We start from the raw sequence: 13,428 nt of genomic DNA on the forward strand, positions 1-13,428 counted from the left end.
TTCGCTGAGGGATCGGGTTAAGGGGAGGCTAAGAAAGTCGCATAACAATTAATTAATCAAACTAATATTCGAGAGGAGTAGATATGAGAGGGAGGATTAGATGAAATTGTAAACCCCCAACAACATCCATTCGTCCATTGTTTTCTTTTGTCAATTGAATCAACTTTATTTTGCATGTTAATATTTTTGTTCTCAAATCCAATTTATTAATTTTTATTTTCAAGTCTCATTATTTTAATTCACGCAAACGAGAAAGCCATTCGAGTCTCTTGGGAAAACGATACTTGGTCTTACCATTTATATTACTTGTACGATTTGGTACACTTGCCAATTTGTCAACAACTATATCCTGACAAATTGCCATAAGCTGGAAAGTCATTAACGGTGAAAAATAACATTGCATGCATCACAAAAGTTTCAGAAGCGAATGCATAAAATATTTCAACCCCATCAACCCACAAAAGCTTCAAGTTTTCAACTAGTGGGATTAGATAAACATTTATGTCATTTCCAAGCTGCTTTGGACCAGATATCATCATAGACAACATCATGTACTTCCTCTTCATGAATAATGCAGGAGATAAGTTGTAAATTATCAATATAACTAGCTAACAACTGTGATTGGTACTCAGATTACCAAATGGGTTCATTCCATCAGTGGCTAAACCAAGCCTAAGATTGCTACACTCTTTACCAAATTGGGGGAATTGTTGATCAATATTTTTCCATTGCTTTGAATCAGCTGGATGACGAAGTAGCCCGTCAATTTTTCTCTTATTGGCATGCCATCTAAAGATTTTAGCATCTTTGGGATTCACAAACAAACGCTTAAGTCTAGGCACTATTGGAAGGTACCAAACTACTTTCAAATTGGATCCATTTTTTCTATATTGACCATTATCTTCACTATTGTTTTTTGACATGTATCGTGATAACCCACATTTTGGACACTTTGTCAAAAATTCAAACTTTTTCCTATATATAGTGTAGTCATTGGGACAAGCATGTATGCTTTTATATTCCATACCAATTGGACAAAGAATTTTCTTCGCATCATAATTACAAGTGGGTAGTGTATTTCCATCTGGCAGCATTTCATTCAACAACGTCAACAATTCTATAAAACTTTGATCAATCCATCCATTGTTCGCCTTCAAATTCATGAGCCTTAACACCGCTGACAAACGTGTGAACTTAGTTGAACCGACATACAAAGGTGTTTCCGCATCAGTCGACATCATCTCATACACATGAGCTTTGGCAAAATTTTCTATGTCAACATCGTGGATTGTGTCCTATAATTTGTCTTCATCCGGTCGAACTTCTTCCATGGTGGAATAAATAACCTTTTCAGTTTGGAGTCAGTCGAAAAGTGCATTTCTTCGTCGTGCGATATCCATGTTGTATATTATCTTAAGAAGTCATCACATATAAGATGTTCTCTAATTTGGGTTGCGTTCTGTTGACTCTTTGGCAAGTGCACCAAATTGTTTCAAGTAATAAAACCGGTAAGACCGGGTATCGTTTCCCAAGAGACTCGTAATACTAGAGAATTGTGAGATTAACAACTCATCTAGACTCAAGAACAACTCATCATTTAAGAATATGTGCAAAATGATAAATTCACAAATAATTACAAGGTTGGACTTTGGTATTGAAGGCACTTAGAAATGGAAAAGACTAGAAATGGTATGAAATGACAATGCTAAAGTTAGTTTTCACCAATTCACTCTTGTGTATACCCAATTTCATCTCCTCTCTATCAATTTACTAAAGTCAATCCACTAAAACACTCTAGCCCTAATCCCTTAGGTGAAAGAGCCTAGGTTTTCCTATCAAACTCCAATCCCTTGGAAAATCTAACAAGCAAAACTCGCATTAAGAACTAGGATCTAAGACAACATGTGAATCATCTTCCATCCCTAGAATCAATGATCACAAGGACCCTTGTTTCAGTTCAAGATTCCATCTTATGTCCCCATAATCAATGAAACCCCAAAATCAAGTCATGAACGTCCCCATTATATGCAAGCTTTAAGATCGGAAACAAGAATACTAGTAAAAGATAGAAAAGGCATATATATATTGAAATCATTCAACAAATACACAAGAGTTCATAGGCTACAATTAACCCCAACAAGATGGGTTTGGCTCTCCATGGAAAATGGAGAGCCTCCAAGCTTACAATAATGGAAGATGGAAGAAGAAGGAGACCCAAGGAGGGAGAAGGAGATGTTCCCACATGCTCCACGCAGCCTCCAAGAGCTCCAAATAGTGAAGTCGCGGCTCCAAACCACCAAAGACCCCTTTCCCTTCGCGTTTTAGGTCTAAATAGACCAAATTTTCCACATCAGTAGCGCCACCGCTCAGCTGCACCCCAGCTGCAGCATTCCAGAGAGCAGGGCGCTCAGCTGCACCTCAGCTGCACCTCAGCGGCAACCTTCCAGAGAGCAGGGTGCTCAGCTGTAGCCCAGCTGCACCCCAGCCGCAGCATTGCAGAGAACAGAGTGCTCAGCTGCACTCCAGCTGCAGCCCAGCCACAACATTCCAAAATTCTCTCTTTTTGCTATTTTACTTGCTTTTGTGGTTGGTTCAATTCTTTACTTTGGTGGATGTTCTTCCAAGCATTGTATTAGCTACAAAATAAGGGGATTAGTGATGATATTACATCAATGTAGCCTAAAACACACTTATTAAGAAAACAAGACAAAAGAAGAGGATTAAGCAAGTTACAAGCCAAAAAGGAGTTGATTTTGCTACTAAAATGATGCTTAGATAATGGTAAGAATTAGCATTATCACGTTCGACTTTCTCTAACTTAAATAGTTCACACAAGGACATCTAAATTTCACTTCATCATCACTTGTACCCTCATTACGTTGTGCAAATTATATAAATTCCTCTACCCCTCTCTTGTACTCAGCACTAATGCGTGGTAAATTAATCCAATTTCGATCCATTCCTAAATATTACAAAATTACAATTATACAATTTTTCATATTAAATCAATTCATTCATACAATCAATTCAGTCATACAATCATACATATTAAATTAGAAAATAAATTTTAAACTTAATTTTGTAAAACCTAATTATAAAATGCATAAATTAAAGACTTTATTTCTAATTTATTTTAAAGAAGTTTTTTTTTTCTACTAACTTTTCTACTATGCCATTATTTAACTTATGTGGTGAATGCAAATTAACTTGGTCACAAAATGAATGGATGCATCATTCCTCCCAGGTATGATGTTCAACTAATACGCAGTTTTAATTGCAATGAACACATCAAAAATCACAACAAATCCGAAGAGTAAAATCGTAACAAAACCACAACAAAAATGATCAAAAAATAAAGATAGGTTATTTGAAAAATTTACTTGTTTGACGCGGCGACTACAACGAACACGAGCAGGGCGAGAATGGCGCAAATAATGGCACGACGGAGAGCAAAGAAGGAATGGCGCGACAGAGAGTTCCGACAAAATGATGGCACGTTGGAGAGAAGAGTAGCAAATGATTGGAATATTCACGAGGAATGGCACGACAGAGACAATGCACAGAGTACACTGACAATGGTATGCGATGGCGGAGAGGAGACGTATAGAGAGTTGCAGTTTCAAAGACTTCGCGAGGAAGAAGAAATTGTTCACTGTCTTTTTTTTTTAACCTGATTAAACATTACTACCGCAGTTCTTAGGGAGAACCGCAGTCTATACCCATTAAAAAAAATAAAAAATTAAACTGAAATGACAATTTTGAAAATTTTCACCAAAATTTATGCCACGATTTCTCCCCAACCGCGACCTATTCTCCTAAATATAGGAATAGACAACAGTTCCTCAGTCAACTGCGGTCTATTCCCTGACCCTTTACCTGCCCATTTAATGCACGAGTGCCACGTGGGAGAAGTCAGGGAGGGTTTATGCCGCGGTTCTAGGGAGAACTGCGGTCTATTCTCTCACTTTTATTATTTTCAGAATAACATCCAACTGCCCATTAATTGCATAGGGAATAGGCCGCGGTTGTTTTGAGAACCGTGGCCTATTCCCCTGCAATTTATTATTTTTCTGACGTGGCGTCAAAGTCATAATTTTGTCTGGGGAATAGGCTACGGTTTCCCTCTGAACCGCGGCTTATACGTTCGATTTATTTTCAAAATGCCACAATAATGTATTATGTTGCGGTTTCTAGTGAACCGTGACATAATGTGTGCGATAAAAACTCAATTTTTACTAGTGTTAAATCCATTGTGGCACTCATCAACCATGAAAGAAGTTTGACATTGAGATTGAAAGAGACACATTAAAAATAAGAATTAAAAAATGAAATTTTGATATCTTTTACATATATACTAAAATGTTAAGTGTGAACTTTGTCAAAGAATAGTCATAAAAATAGTGATTACGAAACTACCAATATATGCTTCAAATTGTTATCCATTATATTCCTATATTATTTTTTTAAATTCCTTTCGGTTCTCATATTTTATTCCGCTTCATTTTCAGCGTTCATCATCATAATCGGCATAAAAATGAAAGAAAAAGAAGAAATTAGAAGGGGATGAACGTCCCCGATAAGCTGTACATTCTACATGTGAAGTAATGTTGTGTACTTCTTCTGCTTTAATTTAAATTCTGAAAAATTAAAATTAGAGTTAGCATCCTAAGCTCATGATCCAAACAGTGAGGTAATTTAGCAACCATTGAAGAAAAACAGATATAACAACTTTTCTTGAACAAAACCATGCATCACCGTTACATCTTTAAATGTATCTGTTTATTCGGTTTCTGGAGGGTATAATTTTCAATTTTGATTTGCAGGTGAAAAAAATATCTCATGTGAAGAATAATTTGATTAATTTGAGATAAAAACATAAAAGATTTGGTTTTGTATTTGAAATTAAATTTTGTTAAACAAAAATGTACCTTTTTTTTAGGTAAAATAATTATACGGATCATGGTTCTTCCCTTAAGCTTCTCACTCTGAAAGATGAAAAGAACATTTTGATCTCAACTTTCAAACGGGGTAATAAAAAGATTTAGTAAAATAAATTAGGTACAATGTAGAACTTTATTGGTTAAAATATTAAATATAGTGACAATGATAGACCAATTATTTTATGAAAAAAATATGTGAAATGAGTGTAAAAGTGTGTCAAAATATATTTTTTTTAAATAAACTTTTAATTCATAAAATAATGATCGAAGTAAAAAAATTATTATTTTTTAAATATTAAATATGTTTTCAATCCATAAAATAAATATTAATTATAATGGATGTATATTTTATTATTACAAATCTACTATAGTAAAAACTATATATTGTATCAATTTTATTCGAAAAAAGTTAGAGTGCTTTTCTTCAAAATTAGCGGTTTCACTCATTCAAATAAGTGGTTTTTTTTTTCATATTTATTTTTATCAAACAAAACAAAGGATATATATTTTTATTACTCTATATTGATGCTCTACCCCGTAAAAATAACGTACTGACATACAAATTGTAAATTATCAAACCAAAATTAAAAAGTAATTATTCATAAAATGATAACACATACATAACAAAACAAAGATTTGATGAGTCTCTTAATTTTTTTCTCAACATTCAAAAAATTATTTATCGTCATACACATAAGAATAAAAGTTCGTAACTTAATTAACTTCATTTCTAATTTTTTACACCACCAATAATATTTTTTTAAGCCATTATAGTAGTATTTATATGCACAATTCTAAAATTCAATTTATATATATATATATATATATATATATATATATATATATATATATATATTTATCATTTTCAACAAACAGAAAATACAAAAAATAATTTAGAATAATACAAAACCAAAATTGCTTAGATTCCCCTCTCTCAAATCAAATAAAATTTATTCTCCACATTTATAATTATTTTAATTTACTTTTCCAATAAAATTAAATCTATTCGTTCTTATTTCTTCGTATTCTTTTTTTAATTTTTTCTCCCTTTAGTCACATAAAAGAAAAACTCAAAATTCCACCTATAATTTGGATAACCGAAAATCAAATTCAATTTAAAAGCTGCAAATCAGATGAGAGAATTCGCCTATTAAAAGTAATATAGTGAACATTTAGTAATTATATTGTAACTGAAATAATATACAAATGTAAAAATGAATAAATAAAAATTTGACTTATACTTTTAGTCATTATATATTTTTAATTTTGCAATTTAAGTATTATTTCAATCTAAATTATTTAACAATTAAACTAAATTATAACATCTATTAGAACAGATAATAAAATTTTAAAATAATATTATATTTAGTAACCAAATCAGTAATTCTTATAAAGTTTAAAAGATTTATTTTATTTTTGAATTTCTTTGTCAAAACCGTAAATGTAAACAAAAAAGAATTTTCTGCAGGTTCCAATAAAATAAACATAATATTCTAATATAAATCATTTTTAATTATTTTTATCTTCTTTAATTTTTTTTAAAAAATACCTATTATTCGATATCTAAAATTGTAATTAATGATAATTTAAAACAACTCTTTTTTGAATTATAGTAATATAACTAAATCATTTCAAGTAACTAATATAAATTAAGTTTTTTTATATTCAAATCGAAAAAGTATGTTTAGAATAAGGTGTGAAAAATATTAAAATTTCTTTTCTTTTCATTTTTATTATAATATATCAATTAATATTTGCTATCAAAATTGATATATAGAACAAGGACTTATCAAGTAAAAACATCGACAATATGTGTTTCGGTGTATATTATACTTAGTACGAGTTGAAGTCTTTTGGACGAGACATTGACTTTCATACATAGAGGAAAGTGAAATTCGAATCTCTATCTTTACAGAAGACTCTAACATCTTTAACGTAGTACAGTACAAAATGTTCACACATGACCAATGACCTTAGTATAAAGAAATAATATAGTTTCATGTCCACATGATAAATTCATACATACTCTAAATAATATGTATTGCTTACCAACCCCACAAACTTAAGAACGAACGAGGGTTAATCCCTAAATTTATTGAAAAATCTCAAGGGATCCTCGTATTTAAAACGGTCTTACTATCGATTTCTATTGTCTTCCACAACTCATCAATCAATCACATATTTTTATGTATTTCTGGAACAAAATCAAAAAATAAAAACAAAAACACACCACTTCAACCAGGGCATGCCCATGTTTGGCATGAAAGGTAATTGTCAATATTGGAATTTGAATGCTTTTTAAATATTTAGACTGTTTAAAATGTTTAATAATCAATTGAAGAATAATAAGAACGTCAACTTTGTTTAAAATATCTTCCCTCTTCTCCCATTTTCATATTAATCCTATACATTTTAAGCAATTTAATATTTATCATTGCTTAGTAATTTTCAATTTTATTAATCAAATAAAATATAAACTAATTTTGAGATGGTGTGACAAAAATAAAATAAAATATAAACTAGTTTTATTAATAAAGTAATATTCATCATTGTTTTATTCAGGGACTCAAATAGATGGTGTGACAAAAAGAAAGGGTATGAAGGGTAGAATGGTAAATAAAGATATGGTGAGAGAAATGAAGAGTGTCTTTATTTAAAGGGAGAGAGAATAAGATGAGAGGATACACTTCTTCAGTTCTTCCTTTCTTGCTTCTTTGTTTGGGTGTCTTGAGAAGCATAGCCAAAGGATGGAAGGTTTCAGCTTTTCCTCTCTGCTTTGCTTATATTCTTTTCTTGCTTTGTACAATTACTTGTTATTATCAAAAGCAACCTGCTTTCTTCTCTTTTTCACCCTCTCTTCCACCGCCATCGTCGACGAAGCAATGATCATATCGAAACTTGCAAAAGCTTTGAGTCCCACGCCGTCAAGGTGGTCGGGGATGAACTTCTGTAGATGGAAGGGCGTTAGGTGTGCCAACAACCGAGTCACTTCATTAAATATTGTTCCACAGTCGCTGACCGGAAAGCTACCTCCGGATCTTAACTCCCTTTCCCAACTTACCTCACTCTCTCTTTAGGGCAACGCCCTCTCCGACATGTTACCTTCCCTAGCCAACCTCTCAATGCTGGAGACCGTATTCCTCGGTGGCAACAACTTCACCTTCATACCCGAGGGTTGCTTCCAGGGTCTCCGAAGCTTATGTAGCCTCAGCTTGGCAGACAGCCACAACCTCGCTCCATGGGTGATTCCCGTCGACTTGGCTCAGACTTCCAATCTTGTCAAACTTGATCTCCAAGGTACAAATCTTAATGGTACTTTACCGGATATATTTGACTCTCTTGTAAGTTTGAAAGAGCTCTTTCTTTCTTACAACAACCTTATTGGAAGTTTGCTAAAGAGCTTCGCAGTTTGACTTGGCTGAATAATCAAATACCAGAGTTCATGGTACTTAATGAATTTGAATTTTGGCCCAATGTTCCAGAATCCAAGTTCGGGGGTTATCGGGTAGCATTGAGATAATTGCTTTCATGACTAATTTGTCTGAGGTTAGACTTGAGATGAATTTTTTCAGAAGTCCAATTCCTGAATTATCAAATTGCACCACTTTGGTTGAATTGATCCCAAGTCACAACTACTTAACCGATGTCATTCCATCTTCTCTCATGTCTCTTCCTAGTTTGAAGAAGATATCTTTAGATGACAATTATTTTCAAGGTTCATATCCTTCATTTGGAATCGGTGTAAAGGCCAATGTGGATGATAATTCCTGTTGTACACACGAGCCTCAACCTTGGGATTCTCAAATAATCATTTTACTTGATATTCTTAAACACTTTGGTTATCCTTATCAGTTCTGATAGAATACTTCCTGACACAATCCTCTTTTATCGTAATATAGCTTACAAAGAACTTGAGTCACTATAAATATGCAACTCCTCTGTTGTATTTTCACTTTTGAGATAAATGAGAATTAAGATTTCTAACTCAAAAATTAATTTTCTCTTAAAAGTTACAAGACTAGAAGGTCTAAAAACTCCCTCTAACCACCTTCCAAGCCACACAACATTCATTTTCATTTTCCTAGATTTCTCCACCCTGCTTTCTCTCTCATCCTCCACGCTGCCTTATTAGCCACTTCAGCGCACACTTCATCCGTGCATCAGAAGCCATTTCATTTTTCTGTGGCACGCGTCATCCATCCACACCACATCTACTTTTCGTCATCGCGCATCAGACGCCTCATTCACCTCATTTCTCACAATTTGGCTCTCCGCGTCTTCTTCCTCGAGAGCCATTCTCGCTCAAAAGTTCTTAGCAGGTTTGTCAAGTTCTTCATAGATCCGTCACTCTTCTCCACAGATTTACCATTACTCTTCGCATCTCACCGTTCCTCTTCATCTTCTACACAGAACAACCTCCATAACTTAGGGTTTCTTCATGGTTTTCACTTTTTCTGTCGATTTCACCGAACAAAAGCCTTTCCATCACTCGTGCTTCGATTTCCACCGATTAAACCACCATTCCCTCCGTTTAATCGGTCTAATTTGAGTTTTCCCCCTTTTCTAGGGTTTCCATCGATTAACCTAGGTTTTAGGGTTTCCTGTGTCCGTCTCCGATTTCTCTCAGTTTCCTTCGAGTCAGCTCTTGTAGATCTTCGTCTTCATCATTTCCGCTGCGTCTTCTCGTCGGAGAAGCTCCGAGGAGATCCAGTTCGTCGTCGCACCGCTTCACTCGGCCTATCCTTGGAGCTTTCGTCCATCAGTTTCGCAAGTAGATGGTATGGCAATAATCCTTGTTATCATTGGACTTCGATTAGATGTTATGAGGAGAAGATTACTATTGTAGATTTGGCTAATCAGAATTTGAGCTGTACAATTTCACCTGCATTTGGTTATTTATCTGATTTGAAAAACTTCTTTTTCAATGAAAATAAATTGCAGGGATCAATACCGACAACTTTGGATAATTTAGCTTAACTTGAGATTCTCGACGTGTCTCACAACAATTTATCTGGTGATATTCCAAAATTCTCATCTAAGGTAAAGTTGGACAGTAATTATAATTCTTTTCTTGGTGTGAGTAGAACTATTCCATCAAGTGGAAGTCCAAATGCACGTGATTTTTCACTATCTCCCGGTTGGATTACCAGTATCGTGCTTATAGGTATGGTTACTATTGTGGTGGTTGTGGTTGTGTTTTACATGTGCCATGCAAAAAGAACAAAAAGAATTGAGAGTCCTGGTACCATGTCCATTGATATTATTCGGCGGGCAACTAAAGATTTCAATGAAGAAAATATAGTGGGTACAGGAGGATTTGCAATTGTTTACCGCGGAGATTTAGATAATAATAGGAAAATTACGGTGAAACGAATCAAATTTAATCCTTTGGAAAGTCAACAAACGAATGAATTGGAAGCCGAAATTGACTTTCTGAGTAAAGTGAGACACGGGCATTTGTTGAACTTTATAGGATATTGTTTTGAAGGCCAGGAAAAACTTTTGGTGTATGAGTATATGGCTCAAGGGACATTAGCTCAACACCTATTTTCTTGCAGTGAAAATGGTCGGGCTCCTTTAACTTGGAACCAAAGAACAAGAATAGCCTTGGACGTAGCACGAGGAGTGCACTATTTGCACCACCTAACTCAGGAAACCATCATTCATAGAGACCTAAAACCCACAAACATACTTTTGGGGGATGATATGAGAGCTAAGATTGGAGATTTTGGTTTAGTAAAGATTATTATATCAGACGGAAATAGATCTAGCTTCACACGAGTGGCTGGAACAGTGGGATATTTGGATCCTGAATATATAGGTATATATAAAGCTTTTGAATACATGTTTGCGCTTTTGAATACATGTTTGCCTTTACATGGTTTTATTAATTAATATTGCTAACTTTATAGGATATTGTTTTGAAGGTCAGGAAAAACTTATGGTGTATGAGTATATGGCTCAAGGGACATTAGCTCAACACCTATTTTCTTGCAGTGAAAATGGTCGGGCTCCTTTAACTTGGAACCAAAGAACAAGAATAGCCTTGGACGTAGCACGAGGAGTGCACTATTTGCACCACCTAACTCGGGAAACCATCATTCATAGAGACCCAAAACCCACAAACATACTTTTGGGGGATGATATGAGAGCTAAGATTGAAGATTTTGGTTTAGTAAAAATTATTACATCATACGGAAATAGATCTAGCTTCACACGAGTGGCTGGAACAGTGGGATATTTGGATCCTGAATATATAGGTATATATAAAGCTTTTGAATACATGTTTGCGCTTTTGAATACATGTTTGCCTTTACATGGTTTTATTAATTAATATTGCTAACATGATGAACAGAAGTGGAGGAGATGCTTTAAGAGATTCAGCATCATGTGGCATGAGATTGCATGGCAACGCTGATGTCTTTTCCAAACAAAAGGTGGATAAGTTTGACACAAATGACCTGGACTGGACTGAAACAATTCCAGAGTGTCCTGTGTATTCTCCAACAAAGGAGGAATTTGAGGATCCTTTGGTTTATTTGCAAAAGATAGCTGCTGAAGCTTCTAAATATGGTATTGAGTTTTCGTCTGTTGAATATTTTATTTCTTCCAGTGTGTATTGACTTTAGTATTTTGGATTAATATTATATATTAGTGAGCAGTATGTAGCTTTGACAAACTCACAACATGGCAGGACTTTCCAGTGCTAGCCCTTCTTTAAATCCTGTTTTTGAGTTTGTTGAGAGGGTTTTGATCATTAGTGATGTAAAAGATAAACCCATTGAATGAGGAGGATACAAAATGTAAGATTAACGGAAGGATCAAACTTTAAAAAGATTCTAAACAAAATGGAATGTAGAAGTCTGACAAAGGTTATGGTGTGGAGACATCAATTAAATGATTTTTCTCTCAATCTCTTGTCATCATATATCTAGCGTCATACTAGTTTTATTCATTTCCTGAATCCTATATTTTGTACTTTTTTGAAACTTTTGGTGTAAATGAGAGGATTGTCATTGGTTATTTCGAATTTGATTGTAAAAGTTATTGGTTGAGCATGATGAAATGAAGTAGCCTCCTATTATATTGTATATTGGGGAGGGGATAAATGAAACCAATTGAGTGATAGAACTGACCTAACTGTTTCTATTTGAATCTTGTAACAAATTCCAGGTATATGCAAGATTATTTCTCCTTTGAGCGCTTCAGTACCTGCTGGGGTTGTATAAATGAAGGAGAAAGCAGACTGAGCAGCAGGTATTATTCAAATATTTAGTTTATTTATTCATTTATACCATTGCTATTTTATAACTCAGCGCTCAGCTTACGTTCCCAGTGTTTCATCTTTTCCTAAATGGATTATCAGATTATGCTATATGAATGAACCGTGATGATATTGTAATCTATGAGCAGGGACTAAAACGACTGAAGGAAGTCCTTCCTGAAGGAAGGAGTGATCAACCAATGGATTTCAGAACTCGGGAGTTAAGTTACAAACACAGTCACCCTGTTAGCCATAAAAGTCGTGTTGAAGTCCATCCTGAAGGAAGGAGTGATCAACCAATGAAATTACATTCTTTGTGTAGGCCAACATTTGGAATCTGCACGGGTGGTGATCCTTTGGGTTCTCACGCCGAGGTGTTTTTCCAACTTTGGTTGGTGAACCTGACTTGCAAAGTTAGGACTTAGAAATCGGGTTAGCGACATTTATTTCCATGTAAATTTGTATTTTTCTTCTCACCTGTTGTTTAGGTCTTGTTAGGAACGTCGTGGTCTCCATTGTTTTCTCATTAAATTCTATCAGCTGCTTCCCCTTCTGATGTTAATCCATTCTTTTTGTAGCAATAGGTCCTTTGTACCTATAACTACTTGAATAAAGTTNAAGGAAATTTCTCATTTTCTCTCAATANTACCTTNNAGTTCCTCCATTATATGTTGTGCTGATCGTCTTTTGTAACTCTAATGATCACCAGAGAAAGAAATCATTTGATGTAATTTACCATTCTTTAGCACATTACTAATTATTAGCAAACATTTAGTGGATTATATAACTGCTAATTTTCCCTAGCCTGGTTGTCAAGATCAACCGCTGATGATTGTACTTTTTGGTTTAATANCACGCCATTGGAGTAAGTTGTCGTGGGTAGGTAGCTCTATTATGGCAGAGGTCACATGTTTCTGAGACTATTCACATAAAATAAGATAACATTTTTATATGTAACATCTTTTACATATTTAACCTTCGAACCTGTAACAATTGGTTTACTGGAATATTTGTTAGTTGAACCTCATNACAATTGGTTAACCGCAAAATTTGTTTAATTGATCTATAAACAGTGATAACTTCTTCCAAAAATACTAATTTTTTGTGAAAAATCAAACTTATTTTTGTGTGAGAAAACGATTACCACAGAAAGGGTATTTGTTTTATTTGCAATAAAAATGTTCATTTAGACAAATATGTATAAAACAAATAATAATTACTTTT

At 34.1% G+C, this 13,428-nt stretch overlaps 1 pseudogene; it reads left to right on the forward strand.

Annotated features, from left to right (window-relative positions):
- Positions 1–3,422: 3,422 nt before the first annotated feature.
- Positions 3,423–12,935, forward strand: LOC106776740 (annotated as a pseudogene).
- The last annotated feature ends 493 nt before the right edge of the window (positions 12,936–13,428 follow it).

This window comes from Vigna radiata, chromosome 11 (assembly GCF_000741045.1).
Source record: "Vigna radiata var. radiata cultivar VC1973A chromosome 11, Vradiata_ver6, whole genome shotgun sequence".
Classification (NCBI taxonomy): Eukaryota; Viridiplantae; Streptophyta; class Magnoliopsida; order Fabales; family Fabaceae; genus Vigna; species Vigna radiata.